The sequence below is a fragment of the Puma concolor genome, chromosome D1 (genome assembly GCF_028749965.1).
Source record: "Puma concolor isolate L17-30 chromosome D1, mPumCon1.1.hap2, whole genome shotgun sequence".
Lineage (NCBI taxonomy): Eukaryota > Metazoa > Chordata > Mammalia > Carnivora > Felidae > Puma > Puma concolor.
In genome coordinates this window covers 114,787,756-114,811,875 of record NC_141676.1, presented here as the reverse complement: position 1 = coordinate 114,811,875, position 24,120 = coordinate 114,787,756, and the positions used below count along the sequence as shown (strand labels likewise).

At 43.2% G+C, this 24,120-nt stretch overlaps 1 long non-coding RNA gene across 1 annotated transcript; it reads right to left on the bottom strand.

Annotated features, from left to right (window-relative positions):
• Positions 1–1,106: 1,106 nt before the first annotated feature.
• On the bottom strand, positions 1,107–17,819 carry LOC147577007 (uncharacterized). Its single transcript, XR_015241388.1, has 3 exons — positions 17,747–17,819; positions 16,038–16,199; positions 1,107–1,994 (listed from the first exon to the last, which is right to left on the bottom strand). It is a non-coding gene; the product is annotated as an uncharacterized LOC147577007 (long non-coding RNA).
• Positions 17,820–24,120: the final 6,301 nt, after the last annotated feature.

The following is a 24,120-nucleotide window of genomic DNA, read 5'->3' as shown; positions in this document are numbered from 1 at the left end:
GTGCCACGCCTTGAAGGGAGAGGTCTGGGGCCATCCCTGTAAGCTGTGCCCCCCTGGGCCTGAGATCATGTCCCTCCCCTGCGTTTCTCCCACCGGTCAATGTGCACACTGGCCAAGAAATAAGCAAGACCGCAGGCCTTCCAGAAAACAAGACAATTTATTGTAAGTCCAAGTAAAAGCTTCCTTAAAATTCTTTTATCTGAGGAGCTGGGGGCTCCGGTTTGTGGGGGTGTCTTGTCCATCATTTCCTGATACGTGAGGCCTGTGGCACTGTGGCCACCACACGGTGTGTGGGGAGGAGCCTGTGGCCACGTGCTGCCGGCCTGTCAGCCCATCCCCCACGGGAGCAGGGCCACGGTGGGGCCTCATGGTTCTGCAGGGGCCCACGGCCCTGCTGGATTCTCGGCATTTCTTAGTGTTCCCGGCCGGCCTCCTCCTTGCTCTTTCTCCAGCTCTCACGTCGGTCCTGGGAAATTAAGCTCTCCCTTTTTTTCTTTCCATTTAGGTACCGATCCTCGTGTAGTACTGCACGGTAATATTAGACACTTCACTGAGTAGACACCGAAATGGTCATAATTCACCTTTGTGTTTTAAGAAAAGAAGGGTCTGGTGATTCAGTGCTTTTTCCTCCTTTACCGAAACATGCGTGGGTGCCACGAACCCACGAACTGCAAACAACGGCTCCTATCTCCTACTGCTGCCCGTGTCCCTGTGGTTACTTTCTGGAAAGGAACGGGTGTGTGAGGAGTACCAAGTCGGTTTCTTCCTTTGGGATTTTATAAATTAGAAGTTCAGCCACACAGCCCTCAGAGTGGGAAATACAAGGACCAAGGTGGGACAGAAATAAGTTTTGGCAACATCCACGGGTCACTCATTTAACAATACCGCTGCGTCCCCACCACGTCCCAGGCGCTGTGCTTGCCTGGGGCCACACGGCCCTTCCTTGCACAGACCTTAGAGTCTGACGGGGGAACGCACGGACTGGACACGTCTGAAGAGGTCATGGAAAGTGCATTAGAACGCGTCTTTGTGAAACGACAAAGAAATCGTTAACGATCATAATCTTATTCTCTCAGTATGTAAAACACAACACATACCCAGATTTTATGACATTTACTGACATGAAAGGCTAGTACCCAGGGTAAATTCCACTTGTTTAACCGTCTTGGGGCACCTGCGTGGCTCAGTCGGTGGAACGTCCGACTTCGGCTCAGGTCAGGATCTCGCAGTTCGTGAGTTCGAGCCCCGCATCGGGCTCTGTGGTAACAAACAGCTCAGAGCCTGGAGCCTGCTTCAGATTCTGTGTCTCCCTCTCTCTGTCTCCCCCTCTCCTGCTCATGCTCTGTCTCTCAAAAATAAATAAATGTTAAAAAAAAATTTAAAAAAAAACGACGACTCCTATGGACAACCTTTGACCTCTTAATGTATACTGCCTCCAAACTGAATCCCAATATTATGTCTTTTTATCTAAGAAGTCTGAAGCAATTCATTATAACCTGAATTAATAATATCATAAATACTGAAAGTTTGTCTGTGAATATTGATTAGAAAGCATTCTTTCCATGCAAGGAACGAGGCTAGGAGGCCGTCACCTGTAGCGCTGGCTGCTTAAATAAATTCTTGAACCTTTCCAGGCCTTAGAATGTATGACGCAGATGAACTAATGATTTGTAATTACACTGCGGCTCTAAAATTAATGATATTGTGATTTTTATTAACTTGCAGGAGATCTAATATTCTTGACAGGGAAATGCAATTTCGTAGCAGAACAAGACACAATTGTCCGTGTTTCCTCCTTGGAATCTTTAGTTAGTGTCACTGTGTGCATGACAAGTGAGCCTCCTCTCCCGGGGGTCCCTCGTACATACCCACTTGCCTTTCCTTTCTGACTCAGATCCCAACCGACGAAGCCAGCCTTGATGACACTCCATCACTCTTCTGTGTTGTTCCTCAAAAGCCTTCTTTTCCCCGAGGAAGGGTATTCTCCCCAAGAGCTGTGTCAGAACAAGAACAGTCAGTACCCGGGAGGCTGGGTTGAGGAGGCTTAGAGATTTTTTAGACTTCCTTGGGGAGATCTGTTCTCTCTCCGTGCTTGGTTCAAGAGATCATACTCTACACATATTTTTTTCTCGCCTGTCTTCTGCGTCATGTTTACCACGGTTTCAACATAACCCACAAAATCTATTTGCCTCTTGATTTGTATCCAGTGTATTAATTTTGCTGAACGTCCAGCCTCTTAGTTCATGTAAGTTTACTCTTCTGTTGTGTATGTGGCAAAAATCCATCATGGTTAAGTCATCCTGGAGAAGGATATACTGTGAGGCTAAGGGGGACATGTATTTCTAGCCCTTCAACAAGCAAAAACTTCTGACTGATGACAGAAGTTCATTTTAACCCTTCGAGCACGTATTCCCAGAAGATTTACTTGTTTATAATGGGGGAGCCTGAACAAACTCCTGGAGGCATTCTTTTAATAAATATTTGTCTGAGAAGCTACTGTGTATAAGGCACTGTGTTGGGTCTACATCTAGAGCAGACGAGGTCTCTGCCTTCCTGATATTTAGTCTTCTAGTTCTGACAGAGCATGTTTGCAATGGAGCCTGAGAATCAGCATTCCTGATGAGCCTCTGGGTGAAGCCACAGGTCTGTGGACCACACGGTGAGGAGCACGGTTTCAGCCAAGGTTGACACACCTTTGGTATGCCTCATGAGCTAAGAGTGCTTAGCAATTTTAAGAAATCACAAGAAGAACAGTATTTCGTGACGTAGGCAAATTCCGTGAAGTTCAAATCCCAGTGCCCAGAAGTACAGGCATAAGAAAGGCTAGAAAAAATACGTTTAGGGTATGATCTCTGTTCCGTTGAAACAGTCACGTTCATTCACTTTTTGGCTTTTGCGCTCTAATGGGAGAGTCGAGTTGTCGCAAAAGGTACTAAATGACCCACAAAGACTAAAATATTTTCCATCTGACCCTTTAGAGAAAAAGTCTGCCAACTTCTGGGGTAGAAGGAACCTCGAACTCATAGGAGTCAATTAGCCTCTAGAATTTTTTTTTTTTTTTCATTGCTATTAGGACCTCACAGGATCAGCCTTCTCATTGGGAGCAGACTCAATGACACGGACCTTCTCTCTCACCAAGGTCCTGTGTGGCGCCCTGCAGGCCTTCAAGGCCGTGAACCTAGGGCTTGTGCAATGGTTCCTCTTACAGAATGACCGGCCGAGTCACCCCTCCGGCTCTTGTTCACCCTCACACTTTGCTAGGGTCCGAATATTCACGTCTCCTCAAAACTTTTCTGTGGGAATTCTAACCCCAAAGGTGATGGGGCTCTGGGGGGTTTGGTTAGATCACGAAGGTTCTGCCTTTTGCGGCAACACAGCGAGCTAGCGTGTCCCTTCCACCGCGGGAGGACACGGCAAGGAGTCTGCAGCCTGCAGCCCGGAGGAGGGTCTTCGCCAGAACCCAGCCGTGCTGATGCCCTGAGAGCGGACCTTCCAGCCTCCAGAGCTGTGAGCAATGAACTTCTGTGGTGTAGGTGCCACCCAGTCCGTGGCATTTGGTTATGGCAGCATAAATGGACTGAGACCTACTATCACGGCATCCGGGTGTTGTCACACGCATGGGACTTGTCCCATGTGCAGAGGAAAACTGTGACTTACAGCTTTCAAAACAAACGTTTCTATTTGTTAATTGACAATCTCTTGAAACTGGACATTAAAATCGATGTTTCTCTGCTACACACAGATTCGTCTCCCCGGCTTTGAAATAAAACGATAGAATGTCTATGGAGATTTTTCATCACTGTGAGGGCTTGCTATCTTCAGACGGGACCTGCAATACCATTCTTCATCACTGCAGTCAGCCTGACACCTGCAACAAGAGAAAATGCTGTAAGGTTTCTACCCACCTCTCTCACCAGTATCTTAATATCTGATATGTTTGCAGAAGATCGCACGCTTGGATTAGTCAAGAATAAACTGCAGTCAATAAGTGAGTGAAAAGAATCTGGGAAGCGGAAGAGAGAAAAATTACCGCCAAGCAAGCTCTGTGAGTTCACAGAGAAGTGGCTATGGACACACCGATACCGTGGCGCTTCCATATTCAGAGCGATAGCCACAGCCACTTCTCACACAGTGGTGACCTTGAAACTACCTTAAAAGGTAACTTGAGGGGGCGCCTGGGTGTCTCAGTATGTTTGTCCGACTCCTGACCTCTGCTCAGGGCATGACCTCGTAGTTCGTGAGATCGAGTCCTGCATCAGACTCTGTGCCGACGGCACGGATCCCGCTTGCGATTCTCTCTCTCCTCTCTCTGCCCCTCTCCCGCTAATACCCTTTCTCTCAAAATAAATGGGCACACTTAAAAAAACAAAAGCAACTTATGAACGATCTTGAATCACATCCAAGCAAATAAATCTATTTTACTTATTCTTCTTAATGGCTCCAGCTCAAAACTTGTCAACATAATGGTCTCTGGTTTGGGGATCGTCTGGAACTGATGGCTGCCGGGCCTAAAAGGTACGTTCTCCGTTATTTTTCGCTCCTCACAATCATCGCCAAGTCCAGACACGCGACCCAAGCTAGCCACAAAACGGTAGCTCTCTTCCAGGTCAGTCGTTGTGAAAGCTAATGCGTCAAGAAAGATGGAGTGACCCATGCTTTTCTCGGAGCCCTTGTTGTCATGGGCACATCTGCTCTTTTGTTTTGGGTACTTGCATGGTCAATAGAAATAATCAAGTAAAGATAAATAAAGTAAAAACAAAGAAATAAAAACTTAAAACATCTTTCATTAGGTCATTCGAGCACACGTCTGTTGTAATAATCCCAAGAAATAAGTGTGGTTATTCCCCAAAACAGTGTAGCGACTTGCCCAAAGGCCTCCGGTTATGTCATGAAGGAAGGTAAATTCAACCCCAGGCCCCGTGGCTCCAGAAATGAAAGCTTTCATTTGAATCTATGTTTACTCCTCACAGAGTAACTCTCAAAAATGTTCCCTGGAGTCTAGTGTCACGCAGACGTAGGGAATCCTCCAGGCTGTATCCTCCTCTTAAAGATCTATAGCATACATTATTCTAGCAGTGGCTCCAGGCTTACTAGTGGCTTCTGTATATAAATCTATTTATATTTCCTTAATGCTGTATTTCTTAAATTTATTTTTTTTTTGGACCCCCCTCCTCCTTGCCGTTTTTTCCAGAACGACTATGAGCAATCTGCACGGAGTCACTCAGGTCCCGGTGTGGATGCGGTCAGCACTTGAAATCAATTCAGAAAATATTCCAGGACAAAAAAGAAACAAAGAAGAGAGCGTGGTTGGGAAGATGGGTAAAGGTGGAATAATGAAGGGAAAAAAAAGAGGAGGAGGAAGAAGAAAAAGAGAAAAGAAAGAAAAGACAAAGACAAGGGTACATCCTAAACGACCTGAACACAGGAAGAGAAGGGAGCAGAGCATTCTGGCCAAAAACATTCATTTGGAAAATCATTCACAGATTCAACAGCACGTTGATATAAACTGAGTTTTTAACATGCTGATATTTCGAAGCAATTAAAAAACGGTTTTGGTAAGTAGCAAAAACAGTTCTCGGCCTTGTGAGGCCCTAACAGAGGGACAGCGAGATTCAGATGACTCTGTCTGACCCGTCCAGAGGAACAGATGTTCGGGCGGACAAGACAAAGGTAGAGATAGCACTAACAGCATGGAGACACAGACCGGGCGAGCCACGGTGGTTTAGGGGAGGCCTGTTTGGACATGTGATTGTGGGGGCCCCCCACCAGCGTCCTGGTCCTAGGAAACTGCTCCCACAGCTATATATCCGGAGCTCAAACCATGTCTCGATTCTGTGTCCTTTGCCAACTGACTTAACTCATTTGTGCCTCAGTTTCCTTATCTGTAAAGTGGCGATCACAGGAGAATCTACGTCACAGGGTTGTCACCAAGATTCAAGTGCTCAGAACGTTCCGGTGCACGTATGTTTTAGGAGTCTCAGTCATTCTGATGCGTGAAATTACTCTCTCGGAACACATGGGGGAAGAAGTTGAGATCCAAAAAACAGACAAAGGGGCTACGAATGTGCCCTGGGAAACGAGGAGGCACACATTTATAAGTCACGTTTCGTCCTGACTACGTGCGTCAGAGAAGGAGGCGTGGGAGGAACTCAGGGACTGAACGGCCCGAGAGAGCGTGTCGCTCTAGAACTGGGTTCTGGCAGCTCAGATAGGGAGGCATGATGGCCAAGTGTCCCAAAGATTGTACAGACACCACTAGCCAGGCTGGTCTGCAGGTGCAAATCCAGGGAACAGGCCACTGGGAGGCGTCAGGCTTGGGAAGCCCAGGCTCCTGGAACCATCCACCCCAGACTGTGGGCCCAGCATCCTTGCACTGACCCCAGCCAGCTGCACTTGCGGAAGGAGAGGCTGGGGCAGAAGGTGCCAGAAAGAGGGCGTAAACCCGAGAGAGAATCCATCCTCAGGGACGGGAGGACTGGTCTTGACTTCATCTCAAAAAATAAGCAATACGTTCAGTCCAATCGTGATTCTGCTTGTTTTTTTGAAAAAAACCGTGTGTGGCTTATCATTGTTTGTCCCACAGATGGGTTTGCAAATTGTCAGCCAATTAAAATACACAAAGTTAGCAAAACCGGTTACTCATGTTCCCAAAACTGCACATTGAATGTGCTGTAAGTGAGCATGCTTTCAAAAGTTCAGTGAGGTATACAGATTCCAGTTACTGGTAATGACTTAAAATAGAGCAGTAAAAAAAAAGAAAACAACACAAAATGCCACGGCAGACTCTGGTGTTTCACCCTATACTTTTGGTTCTTGATGTGGCTCCCTGAGAAGTATAATTGGAATCACGGGTTGAGTTATGGCTGCTGAAATCTGTCTTTGTTGACGTGGAAGCCAGAGAAGGCATGGAGTTGGGGATGGGTGGGAAGGGGGTGTGGGGGCGTGGCGGGCTTCTACAGATGGAGGAGAAGACCCCCTTATATCTTCATCCCTCATCAGGATTAGTGGTGGGCTAACGCCCGGGGTGTCCTGCCAATCTGTGTGGCTCATAAGGACTGAGATTAGAGTCTCTCGGACATCAGCTGGTTCCCACTGGCATGGCATTCCATTTTAAAATATCTCCCCTCGAGCGATGGTACCGAAACTTGCATCATGGTATTTACAATAATTATGAGAGGCATTTGCCCGTTCTTCAAGTCACATGGGTCCGTGTAGCTGACAAACAAGTTACGGAGGAATGAATCTCAGGGGGGTTGCAAGTAAACGGCCAGAGAAAACTGGAAGAGAGTGATGAGCACAAGGTAACAGAAAACTCCAAAAACACAGAACTCTTGAGAAGGCTACTCTAGAAAATGTGTAACCAGAGCACAGAAAAGCAACACCTCAAGTGTTAATTCCTCCAAGATAGTGGTTCTCCACCGGCTGTCACAATTAGGGGAGCGGGTGACTCTGGCATCTGCTGGATAGACATGAGAGATGGGATTCTGTTGTCTGGGGTGTAGACGTCAGAGACCGTGCTGACCATCTTACAATGCACAGCGCACACTCCCACACAAAAAGTTACGCACTTATTCACCCCCAAATGTCAGGCAGATCGGGATGGAGAGTTCCTGCCTTGTATGACACATAATTTCTGCAAACCCAATGTTTTTCTAGTTGGAGAAAATGATGGCTGCTGTAGTGTCTAAGTCCTTCACAGTCCTCTGCTTTGGACAGCGTTGGTAACCCAGTGTTATAAAGGCATCGCATAAAACATGAGTGTACAGATTGATGGATGGCTGTGCCCAGGACACTTGCATGACCCCCAGCCAGGTCAAGAAATGGGGCTTTGGCCAAGAGCTGAGAACCTCGCCATCCACTGCGGGGCTCCTCGACGGCGCAGACGCTTCCTTTCTCTGCATTCTCCTTTCTTGCCTCCTAGGTTTTCTTTGTAAATTACCAGGCAATTATTTACCCCTAGACCTTTTTTGGTTTTATCTGTTTTTGACCTTGATGTACATGATGCGTGTGTTCTTATCTTTCTTCCCTCGTCATTTTGGTGCATTCTGTCTACGCCGCTGCATGTAGCAGCAGTAGGTGCCATTCACTGCCGTGTGGTAATGTGTTGTATGCTCACACCGCATCCTTCGTAGGGTTGACAGGTGTTTGGGTTGTTTCGAGTTTGGGGCTATCGCGCTTGTTGCTGCGGACATTTTTGTAGGTCTGCTCTGACGCGCACGTGCACACTGGTCTATTGGGTTCATACTTAGGGATGCAGCTCCTGCTAAATAAACTTTAAAACAATTAAAAAAAAAACGGGGGCACCTGGGTGGCTCAGTTGCTCACCTGTCTGATTCAGTTTCAGCTCAGGTCGTGCTCTCAGGATTCTTGAGTTCGAGCCCCACATCAGGCTCTGCGCTGACAGTGAGGTGCAGAGCCCGCTTGGGATGCTCTCTCTCCCACTCTCTCTCTCTCAAAATAAAGAAATAAACCTTAAAAATTTTATATATAAAAAAAGGAATGCAGCCCCTGGGCCACAGAGTGTAAGTGTCCTCAACATCAGGAGAGAACATCAAATTCTTTTCAGAAGTATTGGTAGAAACTTCCGCGTCCACACGCTGTACTTGAGCAGAAATTACTGCACGTTTTCTTCATTAGTTGGTATTGTCCGTCTTTTTAATTGTAGCCATTCTGGTGACCGGTGGACGGATCATACTGTGGCTTTGATCTGCGTTCCTCCGACGACCAAGAGGGTTCAGTAGCTTCTCATGTGTTTATCAGCCACTGAAATATCCTCTCTTTGTGATGTGCCTCGTCAGGTCCCCTATCCACTTTTCCACAGGGATGTCTTTTTCTTGTAGTGTAGTTCTGTATATATTTTTGACATGATCCCTTTGTAGCTTATTCAAGTTCACGTATTTTCTCCCTATCTGTGGCTTGCTTTTCACCTTCATGATTGTGTCTTTAATGAACGTTTTTTTTAAGTTTCTTTATTTACTTTGAGAGAGAGAGAGCATGAGCAGGGGAGGGGCAAAGAAAGAAGGAGAGGGAGAGGGAGAGGGAGAGGGAGAGAGAAAGAGAGAGAGAGAATCCCAACCAGGCTATGCACTGTCAGCACAGAGCCCAATTTGGGGATCGATCTCACAAATCCACGAACTGTGAGATCATGTCCCAGGTCGAAATCAAGAGTCAGATGCTCAACAGACTAAGCAACTCAGGTGCCCCTGAACATAAGTTTTTAATTTTAATGTAGTTGATGAAATGTATACATTTTCTATGTCCTGTTGAAGAAATTTTTCTACCTTGCAATCACGAAGACAATCATTTATGTTATTTTACACAGCTTTTATTGTTTTGTCCTTCGTTTTAGGACTGTAATCCACTTGGAACGTTTGGATACATGGGTGAGAAAGAGGTTTTATGTGTTATGTGTATATTTAGTTTAGTGCATACTCCCCGGGACAGTTATTGAAATAACTGTTTTTTCCCCACTGCTTTGTGGTGACACATTTGTCATAAATCAAATGTCCCTAAATATGCAGTCCTGGCCTTTGGGTTTTTATGCCATTTCAGTCATGAGTTGATTTTTGAGTCTATGCCACATTATCTTAATGAGTACAGGCTTACAGCAATCTTAATATCTGTACAGCAAGCCCTGATATTCCTTCGTTGTCAATAATGTCTGGGCTGCCTTCAGCCTTTTCATTTTCAAATGAATCTTACAGTCAGCCTTTCAAGTTTTCTTATACACACACATTTCAGAAATGTTAATGCCACTGCAAGGAATCTATACCTTTTCAGTGTCAAGTTTTGCAATCCACAACACAATACACCTGTCCACATAGGAAGGCCTTCTTTAAAATACCTCATTAATGTTTGATGGTGTTCTGTACAGGTCTAATAGAACACAAAGGGTAGAACTGTCAACTCAGGCATATGTGAATTACAGATTGGATTCAACAGAAAACATTACTCATAATTCAAAGGATGCAGGATAAGAATACAAGACGCGGGCAATGTGTTCTTCCTTTGGAAACGTCCAAAGCCATCCACAGAGCTCCAGGGAGATTCTTCTTCCTCCGGGCTCGGGTGTGCGGGGGCTCAGATTCACCACCCGATGTGTCAGCGATGCCTGTGGAATATTGCTTATGTAAAGGGGACCACGCTGGTTAGAGATCGTCCCCATCGTACACTCAACAAATTGTGTAGCTCATGTGACATTCTCCGGTCTATCATGCCCTCAAAACACAATATGTTCCAGGGTGTTTGTTTGTTTGTTTTTACAAGAGGTAAATAGCACTACAAGCAATTTATTAGAAAAAGACTCATTCATCTTTCTGCTGCGAAATACCAGGAGCACGCTGACCAGGAGGCGGGTTACTGGTGTGTTTACCAGGGGACTGATCTCCATTATTCTCCTTTCTGGGAAAGCCTGCTGTATATAAGCCCACTGTTACCATTCTTCCTGCCAGGTATCTTTGTTAGCTATGCCTTCTACCTCGTTGATGATACTGCTGTTATTTTATTTTATTTTTTTAATTTTTTAATGTTTTTATTTATTTTTGAGCCAGAGAGAGACAGAGCATGAGCAGGGGAGGGGCAGAGAGAGAGGGAGACGCAGAATCCGAAGCAGGCTCCAGGCTCCGAGCTGTCAGCACAGAGTCCAACGTGGGGCTCGAACTCACAGACTGTGAGGTCATGACCTGAGCTGACGTTGGACGCTTAACCGACTGAGCCCCCCAGGTGCCCCAGATTGCTGTTATTTTAAATGATGTCTTTCTTTGAAATATCATTTCTAACTGCTCATGGTTGGTATGGAGAGATCCAGGTATTAAATTTATATCGACTTTGTAATAAAAACTTAAAAATGTATTAAGTTTTATAAGTTTCTTATGAATCTATTCATTCTAATCATCTGTAGCTTATGTTAGATTTTCTACTACCTGGCCATATAATTGGCTATAATGAAATCTTTCTTTCTTCTTTTTTTTCTTCAATCCTTATATTTTTCATTTATTTGTCTCATCTTATTTCACAGGCTGAAGCCTCGGATACAAGGCTGAACACCAGTGGTGAGAGCTGCTTCCTTTCTGATTCCAAAAGAAAATGTGTCAATATTTCACGAGTGAGTAGGATGCTTGCTGTAGTTTTGGGAAGATGACATTTATCAGGTTAAAGAATATACTCTCTACTACTAATGTGCTGAAAGTTTCATAATAAAGAGATGTTGAATTTTATCAAACACCTATTTTTTGGTGCCCATTGAGATGATCATATAGTCTTCTCTTATTTATGTGACTTACCACATTGACAACAAGTTCGCATTTCTAGAATAAATCCAACTTGACCATGACAATATATACTTACACGTTGCTGAAATCAATTTGCTAATATTTTGATTAGCATTTTTGCAACTGTATTCATGGGTGAGATTGGCCCATAGATCTTGTTTCTTGCATTGCCCTTGTGAGGTTATGGCAATTCATAAAGCAAAGTGGTTAATATTCTTTCTTTTCTTATTCTATGGGAAATTTTGTGTACATCGGTATTATTGTTTCCTTAAATGTTTGTGAGATTTGCTGGTGAAACCATCTGGGTTTCACAGACTCTTTCATTGAAGCTTCCAACCATCCAGTGACTTCGGGGCCATCCCAGTGTTACAAACATATGTAGCAGCAGGAAATAGAAGAGAAAAATAAAATATGGCGACCACTACAGTTAACTGGAAAGCACTTCAATGTGTTCCAGAGCAGGTAAATCTACCTATGGACGCACACGCACACAGATGGACAAGCCAGCCACGGCTGCTGGAAACCACCATTTCCTGAGGGCCTCCTTCAAAACTCGTCCATTTGGTGGTTCAACAGCCTCTACCTATGTGAGGCCTTAATCTTAAATCATTTGTTTATCTTACTCTACATAGCACATTTCCACCTGTTCCTTAGCCTAGATATTTCCGAAGAAACTGCCTTCTGGATGGCCCCTGGGGGACTGAGATGGAGACCGATCTGGACGGGACCCTCTAAGACCTCAGTATTTCTATACCTCTCTGAAAAGATAGACCCAAAGCTAACAGATAAAAATGATTGGCTTTCCTAAAAGGAGCATTCCTAAAGACACAGTCTTCAGGAACGCCTTCTTGACGGCCTTCAATAACCCGTATGTGGGAACTATAACCTGGAGTTGAGGGCAAGTTTATTTTGTTCAAGGTCGCCGATAAAAATAGCCTTATATAATGGGTTTTACCCAGTAGCTGAGGCACGCAGGGAGGAATGCTGAGCCACAGCAGAATGGCTAACACACTACAATTATTCGCTGACCGTCTCTTTCTCTAAGCTTTTCCCACATTGTGGGGTTTTCATTCTCAAGTGTTCTCACTGAATACGAATTTCCACAGTGGAGACTTTCAATTACACCCATCCTGCAGATTCAGCTCAAATTCTCATGTCTTCACGAAGCCTTTGAGAACCAGCTCTATCACGTCTTCTGTCCATATTGTCTGTACTCGCTATAATAACACACATACTATGGAGACATGCTTCATACTTCTGACACCACCTACACCAACCACGAGTAAATGGTGGGTATGGCTAGAACCCAGACCTTCTGACCCAGCCCGGCTGTCTTTCCGGTAGAATCCTCCAACCTCTGACATTCTTGACATTGTACGTTCAGGGGCCTGGCCTCGTAGGGGGTGAGTCCTGACATGAAGTTCAAGGCAAGTGGGCACAGCAGGGAGAGAGGAGAGAGAAATTCTCGAGATTGTGCATAAGGATTACACTTTATATGTTCCGTGGCACAAAGGATCCGGGAGTAAAGGGACCCTTCTTCCAAACCTCAGGAGTGAACTTGCCACCTGCTCCAGGGGAGAAGCGGTTTACGATTTCCTCACTGCCAGCCGGACTGTAGGCGATCACTTTGCAGAACTGATAATGATCCTTTTCCTTTTGATAAGCACCTGGGCTTTCCTGCACAATTCCGTCCTTCACCCAGCTGTTAAACAGTTTGTAAAATAAAATCACATCATACTAATGGATGGGATTGCTTGACTCTTCCTGATAAGCCCACGTCCGCCGCTTTCTCTTCTGACAACCATGTCAATGACGGGAAGAGGAAGGAAGGTACAGAGGCAGCTACCGCGTGTGGTGAGACGCCCTCATAAATGGCTGCATAATGAAGATTTAATCACAAAACAGCTATAATGAGGCTTTTAAACAGCCTATTCATGATTCTGAATCTTTTTTTCACCAGACTCCTACCAAATTCTGCAGCAGGCAGTGGGGAGACTGAATTTATGGCTCATTAATAAAGATTGCTTTCTCAAAAGCAGGTCTTTTACATAATCACAAAGACGAGGGAACTTTTACAGGAATTGTATATCATTGCAAAAGTGACTGATGGGTCTGATCAGCAATGATTCCATTCTTAACCCAGCTGAAGGTTTCTATTTGAATAATTCCTGCAAGTATATCTTCTGTGCAAATACGTTTTTGATTGGTAATAAATGTAACTAGTTATTTCGTTTGCAACCTACGGTCTGATCTGATATGATCCTCTTTTATATGTGGCCTTGATTGGTGTTCCAGAAGTTCCTGTCGGGGGACTGTGGAAAAGACGAGATGACGTAGCGCCCGAGGGGATAATGTGGAGAAAGTGCAGGCGGGAGAGGAAGCCATCACTCTGGTGATTCTGGGACCTGAGAAAAATATGCTTCTTCCCTGTGTTTGAGAGCAGGGAGACAAAGTTCCACTTTCCACATGACTTATCAAAAACAGATCCAAGTACCTCCCCAAAGCTCCTCTTTGCCAGTTTGTAAACTGGTTCCATTAAAAAGCCTTTATTAACATTGCCAAAGCTGTGTTTCTGAAGAAAATTCTGACGCTCAAAAAAATGTAATTATGGATCTTGACATTTGGCTTTGAGGCTGCCTGGCTATTAATGACCATCTAGCATCTTCACAGCTCCTGTCATGGCTGCTGTCATGCCATCACCTGCCGGACTATCACCAGCTGCCATGGCTGGGAACTCACTGCGTCCAACACGCCGGTGTCCTTTGCATGCATTATATCTCATTAAATCCTAAGTTCTCTGTGGACCTTTTATATGTGAGAGATCACATTTGGATACGTTAATTCACCTGAGCAAGATAACCGAGGTACAAAGTTGGCATTGCCTGGGATTAGACTAAGGCACTCTGATGTCAAAATTCAAGGTTTTTAACGATATGCTCTGCTTATAATCTGCCGTGGAGTTAAAAACCAGGTGGTCAAGCTCATTGCCACTGTATCTGAAGATAAAGTATGTAAGTGCTGTATTATGATTAAGAAACTCTCCTGATAGCAATGTATCTGGGCTTTGGAGTGGTGGGTTCCAGTTGGTGTTGGGGAAGGCAGGAGCATTGGGTCTATGAAACTAGGTAAAATAGCTTGCAATACACGTATCACCACTTTTCAGATGTATGTATTTTTTTTTAAGTCCCTTTGGAACGGCACTCACCCTTCTCTCAGGACCAACTGACCGGTGGTGAACCATTGTTCACAGATGTATGTATTTAAAGGTAATGATTTAGGGGCGCCTGGTTGGCTCAGTTGGTTGAGCCTCTCATTCTTGGTTTTGGTGGTCAAGATCTCATGGTTTGTGAGTTTGAGCCCCACGTGGGGCTCTGTGCTGACAGCATGGAGTCTGCACGGGATTCCCTCTCCCTCTCTCTTTGCCTCTCCCCTGCTCTCTCTCTCAAAATAAATAAGCATTTAAAAATAAACAAAGGTACTGATTAAAATGTGCTCATAGATTCATAGCCTGTCTTGTGTATTAGTGGAGAGAAGGATAGCACAGCGGTGTGGATATGCCACAGACTCGGAAGCTATATTTCCTGAGTTCAGATCCCAGCTCTATCACTGTCCAGCTGGGAGGCCTTGGTTACCTAGTCTCTCTGTCTCAGTTCCCTCTCATGTACAATGAGGTTAACAATGGTAAATATCTACCCATAGGACCTTTGTGAGGATGAAAGAAATCAGACAAGGAACACTGAGAATGCTTCCGAGTACCCATGGTGGGCCCCACACTCATCCCGGATGCCAAAGGCTCACTACATAACAAGCTGTCCTTAAGACGGTCTGTCACTATTTTGGGTTAACTGAAACCATTAAGAACCATGGCTCTGGAACAGATAAATTGAGACATCTTGTTTGGTTGTTTCAGAGAAAATCCTAAAGCCCTTCCAGGTTCTGACTTGTGTTCTGGGTGGTTCAGAAATTCTGTAAAGAGATGCCTCTACAGTGTGTTAGGAATTTACATGCATATGGTTTGCACGTAGGGGCTGAATCAAAGTCCGTATGAAATAACACCACCTCTGGGGATTGACATTTAATGTAAAGGCAACATAATAGACGTAATCTAAAGATAACAGAGAAGAAATTTAAGGAAATATATTTTCCTTTTTTTACTGTTTCATTTTTATGTTTGGAGAAGTAGACCATTATTCTCACTCTTTGGGGGGTTTCATTAACCCAGTTTATATAATGTATTTCTCTCCCTGCCCACACATCTATATATTAATTCTCTCATCAGCTGAATTTTCAACTCAGATTCCTCATTAATTGTTATTTTTCTTCTCAAGCGGAAACTGGGGTATGCTCTGAATGCTATTTGATAAGCCCTGTCTTTATTTGTATTCACAGATTCTACTGCAGTCTACTGAAAGTCATTTCTTGGCAGCCGTGGGTAATTGCAGATGAAAAGGCTATGCAAGTAATTTCCCCCTACAGGAAAGTGAGGAAGGATGCTGCTGGAACTAGGTAGGAGGATTCCAACCCAGGCAAATAAGGAAATAATTAAAGGCAGGAAAAACAATTTGGCTCTATCGTATCTCATGCAAATTAGAGAGCCCCAGGATTCTCTAAGAAAACCTTCACTCCCTCACCACCCCCACACGTACCAGCACAGACTCAGAGCAGAAACAAACAAACAAACAAAATCCCCCCCAACAAGGTGGTAGGTAGCTCACAAGTGAGCCTCCCAAAGCTTGAGACCTGACATGTGGGTTGCACAGTCCTCACCTGGACAGATTGAGGGTCCTGTGGGATTTGTTCACAAAGTCTGCACCATGAACAGGAACTCCATGAGGTGATGCAAATAACATGCTGAACATTTCCTACTTGCACGTCCTCTCACGTGGAAGGATGATACAGTCATCTTTGATATGGGAACAGGAAACAAAACTGTACGATACGGGAACAGGAAACAAAACTGTACACGTAATGTGCGCTCTGAAAGAATACCCCACCTGTGTGTGTGTGTGTGTGTGTGTGTGTGTGTGTGTGGCACGACACAGAACAGAGTGGCCCTCCCCTGGCCCCTGGCTGCTCTTTACAGTACGTTACATGTCCACGTGGATGCCACCCTCAGTGTCCGAAGGACACTTAGTCTCCCCGTTCCACAAGGACAAAACAGAGGGTGCACTACTTCTCAACGATTTGTTTCATGCATTGCCAAGAGCTCTTTTTTAGAGAACACTGAATCTCAAAATCGAGTGTACATTAATCCAAAGATCTTGCTCAGGTCTTTATCCTCAGGGATTCTGATTCTGTAGGTTTCAGGCAGGCCTGAGAACTGCCACTTTTAACAGGTTCCCGGGTGATACAGAGCTTCATGCTAAGAGTGCAGGGGTTTCCAAACTATTCTGCACTTTGGAATCACGTAGAGATCTACAAAATCACTGCTGCCTGGCACCGTCCCCAGCAATTCCCATTTCATTGCTATGGGGTGTGAACTGAGCATTAGGATTTTACAAAGCTCCCTATGAGATTTGAAAAGGCAGCAAAGTTTGGGAACTGGTAATGACAGGTATAGCTCTCTCTGCCTCTCCTGCAAAAGTTTAAAATTTTTTTTTAACGTTTATTTATTTTTGAGAAGAGAGAGACAGAGCATGAGCAGGGGAGGAGAAAGAAAGAGGGAGACACAGAATCTGAAACAGGCTCCAGGCTCTGAGCCGTCAGCACAGAGGCCAACGTGGGGCTCGAACTCAAGGACTGTGAGATCATGACCTGAGCTGAAGTTGGACGCTCAACCAACTGAACCACCCACGCACCCCAGAAGTTTAAAGCCCTTATTCTCACCCTAGTGTTTCACTGGCATTTGGTAAGCAAAAGTCCCAAGCTTGGGCTAGTACATGAGCTGTATTTTTAACTTCTTTAGCCATGTCGTGCACTTCCACAGAAAATAATGCACTTGCAAATCCTGATGTGTTGGGGCACCACAAAGTCACTGGCCCAGATCGGCAGGGCCCTCAATTGTTTCTAACTGTCATTAAATGAGACCTGATTCCATTCATTTATTGTCATCCTCATTTTCTCTCTCACGTATGAGCTCTTTTTCTTCCTCTCTCATTTCTCTTAATATTTTTTTTTCATGCTCTCTCAACATCAGATCTATTTCAGTGGTGCCAGTCTGGGGCAATTTTGCCCCCCAGGGGACATTGGGCAGTGTCGGGAGCCAATTTGGTTGTCACAAATGGCGATGGATATGTCTGCTATGGGCATCCAGTAGGTACGGGCCAAGGATGGTGCTGAACATCCTACAAGGGACAGGAAGCCCCCCAAACATGGAATTATTCAGCCAAAACGTCAGTAGAGCTGTGGATGAGAAACACCGGTATTTCCATGCCACCTTCCCCAACTCCACAGAGGACATCATGTGAGCTTCAAAGAGGAAAGATAGCCCACTGCCCCCTCCGACCTCACTCTCGAGTATCCAAACATGTTCTTACCTGTTCAGTTAGGTTTCTGTAGACAGGTGAGACCTCCATGGTTAGCAGCACACAAATGCTCCTCCTACCATCTTTGATCTCTTCGATCACTCCTGCAAGATAGAAAAATTTTAAATGAGTACTCATTTACTCACTGATTTATTATTTTACTCACTTGGAAAATGTTTATTATCTACTATATGTCAGGTGTTATGCGAGGTGCTAGGAATATAATCCTGAGCAAACCAGACATTCTCTGTCTTCAATGATTTTCATGTCCAGTAGAAGCAACACACATTAATGAAATAATCCTCCAAACAAATATTAATTACAAAATGTGGTCAACGCTCAGCAAGCCTCTCACTGGTGAACTTGACCTAGTAGGAGGGGTCAGAGAAAGCTTTTGTGAGGTGCTGTTGGCCTCTGCACGAGTTTGGTTAGCTGGGCAGCAAGGTTGAGAATGGAGAGGAGACAGACCCCAGGCAGAGGGACCAGCATGCACTGAGGTCCTGAGGCCTGATGTATAAAGCTTGTCTCATTGGAGGATGTAAAAGAAGGTCATTGCTACCGGAGAACAGACGAGAGGGAAAGAATGCACAAATGTGAGCCAGGGGGCATTTCTTTAATTATTGCATTCATTCGACATGTAAGTATTGACATTTACTAGGTGCCAAACTCCACTCTAGACTCAGGAGATCTAGCAGTTGAGTTTTTTTTTAAATTTTTTAATGTTTATTCATGTTTGAGAGACAGAGCAAGCAAGGGTGGGGCAGAGAGAGACAGGGAGACATAGAATCTGAAGCAGGCTCCAGGCTCTGAGCTGTCAGCACAGGGCCCAATGCGGGGCTCAAACTCATGAACCATGAGATCATGACCTGAGCAGAAGTCAGACGTTTAACTGACTGAGCCACCCAGGTACCCAGCAGCCGAGTTTTATTATGCTGGGTGCCACAGACTGTAAACAAAAGAAGTAGGAAAACTATGTTTTGTGGCCACTGACGAAGAGATGACTACATTGGGGAAGGAGTGTGGGAGCATGGTAGGAGTGGGAAGTTTCTATTTTATGTAGGGTGCTGACATTTGGGTAAACCTGAGGAGGATGAAGGAGCAGCCTCTGCCACAGGAAACACCTTTCCTGGTAGAGGGGCCAGAGAAAGCAAAAGCCCTGAGGAGATGCCTCTTCAGTTCGAGGAAGAGCAGTGGGGTCTGTGTGACTGAGGCAGAGCAAGCGAAAGGGGACAACAGAAGGAGGGACGGATAAAAAAAGGTAAGGGTAACAGAGATTGGCAGAGGGGATTACAAACAGGACCCAACAATTATGCTGTCTAAAAAAACAAAAACAAAAACCACATCTCACTTCAAATATAATGACATAAGCAGGTTACTAGCAAAAGGATGAAAAAAGATATGTTAGCAAGCATTAAGCAAAGAAAAGCAGAAGTGGCTACATTAATATCAGACAAACTTTGGAGCAAAAAGAACCACTAGACACAAAGAGGAGCACTGTATAATGATTAAAGGGCCAATCAACTAGGAAGACATAGGAATCCTAAACGTGTATGCACCAAACAACAGAGCTACAAAATACATGAAACAAAAAGTAATCAAACTAAAAAGAGAAATAGACATATCCACAGTTGTGGGTGGAGACTTCAACAGTTGATAAAACAACTAGACAGGACATCACCCAGTATATAAAATAATTCAATGTCATCAATCAAGATTTTACTGACAGTTATAGTACACTTCACCTAAAGGCAGCAGAATACACATTCTTCTCCATTGCTCGCAAATCATAAAACAAACCTGAATATATTTAGAGATGGAAATCATATAGACTGTGTTCTCTGACCGCAATGGGATTAAATTATAATCAGTACAAGAAAGATAAAGGGAAAATTTCAAACACGCAGAAAGTAAAGAACACACTGCTCAATAATCCACAGGTCAAAGAAAAAGTCTAAAGGAAAACAAAAAAATGCAAGGAATTTAATGAACATGAAACACAAGACATCAAAAATCGCAGGATACAGCTAAAACCACTAAGCAAAAGTAGCTTATAGCATTATATACACACATTAGAAATAAGAGAAGTCTCAATAATAGAAATTCTCATGTCATGGATCTAGAAAAAATGCAAGATAGACTAAAAATGCTCAGAGGGAAGGAAATAACAAATGTAAGAGCTGAGGTCAATGAAGGTAAAAAACAGAACAGTAGAGAAAATCAATGAAACAGAGTTGGTTCTTCAAAAAGATCAATAAAACCAACAGATCTCCAGGAAGAGGAACAAGAGGGGGGAACAGGCTGAGAATTTACCAATATCAGGAATGAAGCAAGGAATATCACTACAGACTCTACAGATAATAAAAGGATAACCAAGGAATACTATGAACAACTCCACATGCATAAATTTGACAGTGTAGATGCAATGGACTAATTCCTCAAAAGCAAAACTAACAATTCACCCAATACGAAATGTATCATTTGAATAGCTCTATAAATATTAAGAAAATTGAATTCATGACTTTGAAACCCCCAAAAAAGAAATTTTTAGGCACAGATGGTGTCACTGAAGTATTCTCCCGAACATTTAAAAACAGAACTAACACCACCAATTCTATGCAATGTCTTCCAGAAAACAGAAGAAGGAGTACTTTTTAATTCATCACATAAAGCTATTATTACTCTGATGGCAAAAACTAAATGAAGATATAACACTCACAAAAAAGCAAAAAAGGATGAAAGAAAACCCCAGACCAATATCCTGCATGTATATGGATGTTGAAAACCGTAATGAGATATTAACAAACAGAATTTAGCAATATATATAAAAAATTATACACCATTATAAGTTTATTCCACGCATGTAAGGTGGGTTAAATAGTTGAAAATCAACCAATGTAATTCACCACATTAATAGGCTAAAGTAGAAAATCACATGATGATATCAATCAATGCAGCAAAGGCATTTGATGAGATTTGACACCCATGCATGATAAAAACGCTCAGAAGACTAAAAATAGAGGGAAAGTTTCTCTATCTGATAAAAAGCAAATACAAAAATCCTGCAGGCAACATTATACTTAATGTTGCAAAACTGAATGCTTCTCCTCTCAGGATGAGGAACACAGTGAAGATGTAACTCTCACCACTCTTATGTAACATAATACTAGAAGTTCTAGCCAGTGCACTAGTGCAAGAAAAGGAAATAAAAGCATACAGGTGAGAAAGGAATAAACAGAAGAAAATAAGAGGCATACAGATACGAAAGAAAGATGGATGATGCCCTTGTCGACATAAAAAACTTTAAGAGATATCTACAAAATAAACCTCTAAGAACTAAAATGTGAGCTCAGTAAAGTTTACAGTTTAGCAGATCAATATACAAAAATCAAATGTAGTTTTACATCCTAACGGTAAGCATGTGGACACCAAAATTAAAAATATATAATGTTTACAATTGCTCAAAAAATGAAATACTTTGGTGTGTGTCTAATAAAAGCACACACAGGACTCTTCCACTGACAACTGCAAAGCACTAATGAAAGAAATAAAGAAAAAGATCTAAAGAAATGAAAAGACATACAAGGTCTTTGGATTGGAAGGGTCAATATAGTGTAGATGTCAACTCTTCCCAAATGGCATAAAGGTCTTAACACAATTCCTATGAAAATCCTAGCAAGAGTTTTTGTAAATATAGACCAGATTATTTTAAAATGTATATGAAAACCAAAGGAAACTAGAATAGGTAAAATAACCTTGCTAAGAAGAAAGTAGGATGAATTATTCAACTTCAAGACTTATATAACTACAGTAATCAAAATTACATGATATTGTCAGAAACATGAATGGAACAGATCTGATTTTTGACAACGGTGTAAAGACAGTTCACTAGAAGAAAGATGGTCTTTTCAACAAATGGTGCTTGAACAATTGGACTTCCATAAGCAAAAAACAAACACAAAACACAAAACCAAAACAAAAAACCTTGACCTAAGGTATAAAAAAGGTTAGCTCAAAAGGGATCACAAACTTCAATTAAAACATAAGATTATAAAACTTTTAGAGTAGGGGCGCCTGGGTGGCTCAGTCGGTTAAGCGTCTGACTTCGGCTCAGGTCGTGATCTCGCGGTCCGTGAGTTCGAGCCCCGCGTCGGGCTCTGTGCTGACACCTCAGAGCCTGGAGCCTGTTTCAGATCTGTGTCTGCCTCTCTCTGACCCTCCCCCGTTCATGCTCTGTCTCTCTCTGTCTCAAAAATAAATAAACGTTAAATAAAAAAAAAAAAATTTAATAAAACTTTTAGAGTAAAATACAGGAAATCTTTGGAACCTCTACCAAGTCAAACAGTTTTAAGACATGACACCCAAAGGACAACCCATAAAAGAAAAATTAATAAGTTGGATTTTATCAAAATAAAAAATTTTACACTGTCAAAGGCCAAACTATCCAGTGGAAATGGACAAAAGTAATAAAGACACATTTCATCAGAGAGGATATGCAAATGGAAAATAAACACATGAAAAGATGTGTAACATCATTAGCCACCAGAGAAATGCAAGTTGAAACCACAATCAAATATTGATACACACGTATGAGAGTGGCTAAAAAAACCCAACAACCAAAAACAAAACAGTAGCAACACTAAATTTTGGTGAGGAGGCAGAGACAGCAGTTCACTCCTATACTGATGACGTGAATGTAAAATGACACAGCCCCTCCGGAAAACAGGTAACTACGCGGGGCACCTGGGTGGCTCAGTCGGTTGAGCGTCCGACGTCAGCTCAGGTCATGATCTCACAGCTTGTGAGTTCGAACCCCATGTTGGGCTCTGTGCTGACAGCTCAAAGCCTGGAGCCTCCTTCGGATTCTCTGTCTCCCTCTCTCTCTGCCCCGCCCCTGCTCACACTCTGTCTCTCTCTCCCTCAAAATAAATCAACATTAAAAAAAAATTTAACGACAGTATGATCCATCAAGTTGACTTCTGGGCATTCACCCCAGAGAAATAAGGATTTATGTTCATGCAAAGAAACCTAAGCATGAATGTTCATAGCAGCTTTACTAATAACGGACCCAAATTGGAAACAGCCCTGATGTCCTTGAACAGGTAAATGGTTAACAAACTGCGGTATGTCCATAGGACGGAACAGCACTCAGCAATGAAGAGGAATGAACTATTGGTATGCACAGCAACCCGGTTCAATCTCCAGAGAATAAAGCTGATTAAATATTGACAGCTGATATATTAAGCTGATATATTGACATCACATAAGTCATAATTCCATTTGGATAACATTCTTAAGCATGACAAAATATATATCTGGAGAACAAGTTAGTGATTGTCAGGGTCGAGGTGATGCTGGGGGAAAGAGAGAAGTGAGTGTGGCTTTAAAAAGGTAAAATGAGGGATCTTTGCGGTGACGTAAATGTTCGCTATCCTGACCATATCAGTGTCAACATCCTGGTGTGATATTGTACTATGTTTGTGCAACGTGTTATCACTGGAGGAAACTAGGTAAAGGGCTCATAGGATCTCTCTGTATTATTTCTCAGAATTGCAAGTGAATCTACAATGATCTCAAAATAAAATGTTTAAGTAAGGGGAGCTTGGGTGGCTCAGTCGGGTAAGCGTCCGACTTCGGCTCAGGTCACGATCTCGCGGTTTGTGAGTCCGAGCCCCATGTCGGGCTCTGTGCTGACAGTTCGGAGCCTGGAGCCTGCTTCGGATTCTGTCTCCTCCTTTCTTTGTCTCCTCCTCTCGCTGCCCCTCCCATGCTCATGCTCTCTCGATAATAAATAAACGTTAAAAAAATTTTTTTTAAAGTTTAATTAAAAGAGTATGTATCTCACATTAACATATAGATATGTTGGCGTGCCTACTATATGGCACAATGATTAGCTAGTAAGCGCCCTGCTACCCTCTTTCTGCCCTCCTACCTCTCCCTCCCTCCAGCAAAAATAGAGGTTTACTTTGAAATGTGGCTTCTCCACTGTGGATCGTACCCAACTACCCAGTTCCTTAAACTTAAAGCCATCGCAAGATGAAATTTTTCAGGACATCATTTACGATTAGAGTTGGCCTTAACTTTTCTAAAAACTGAGGGAAGACACTAAAGCGATGACTCATTTTATTTAAGAATTCTTGTCCTCATTTTTCTTGACTTTTCATATTCAATATCATACTGTGAGAAAATCAATTGCCAGATATTCTGAAAGAATGATAAATGAGATGATGTAATATTTAAGGAAAAAAATTACTCTCTGGAGCATAGTACAGTCTGGTTTTTTTTTTCTTTCATTTTTCTTTCAGTTTTTTAAATGTTTATTTGAGAGGGAGAGACAGAGCATGAGCTGGGCAGGGACAGAGAGAGAAACAGAGAGAGAGAGAGAGAGA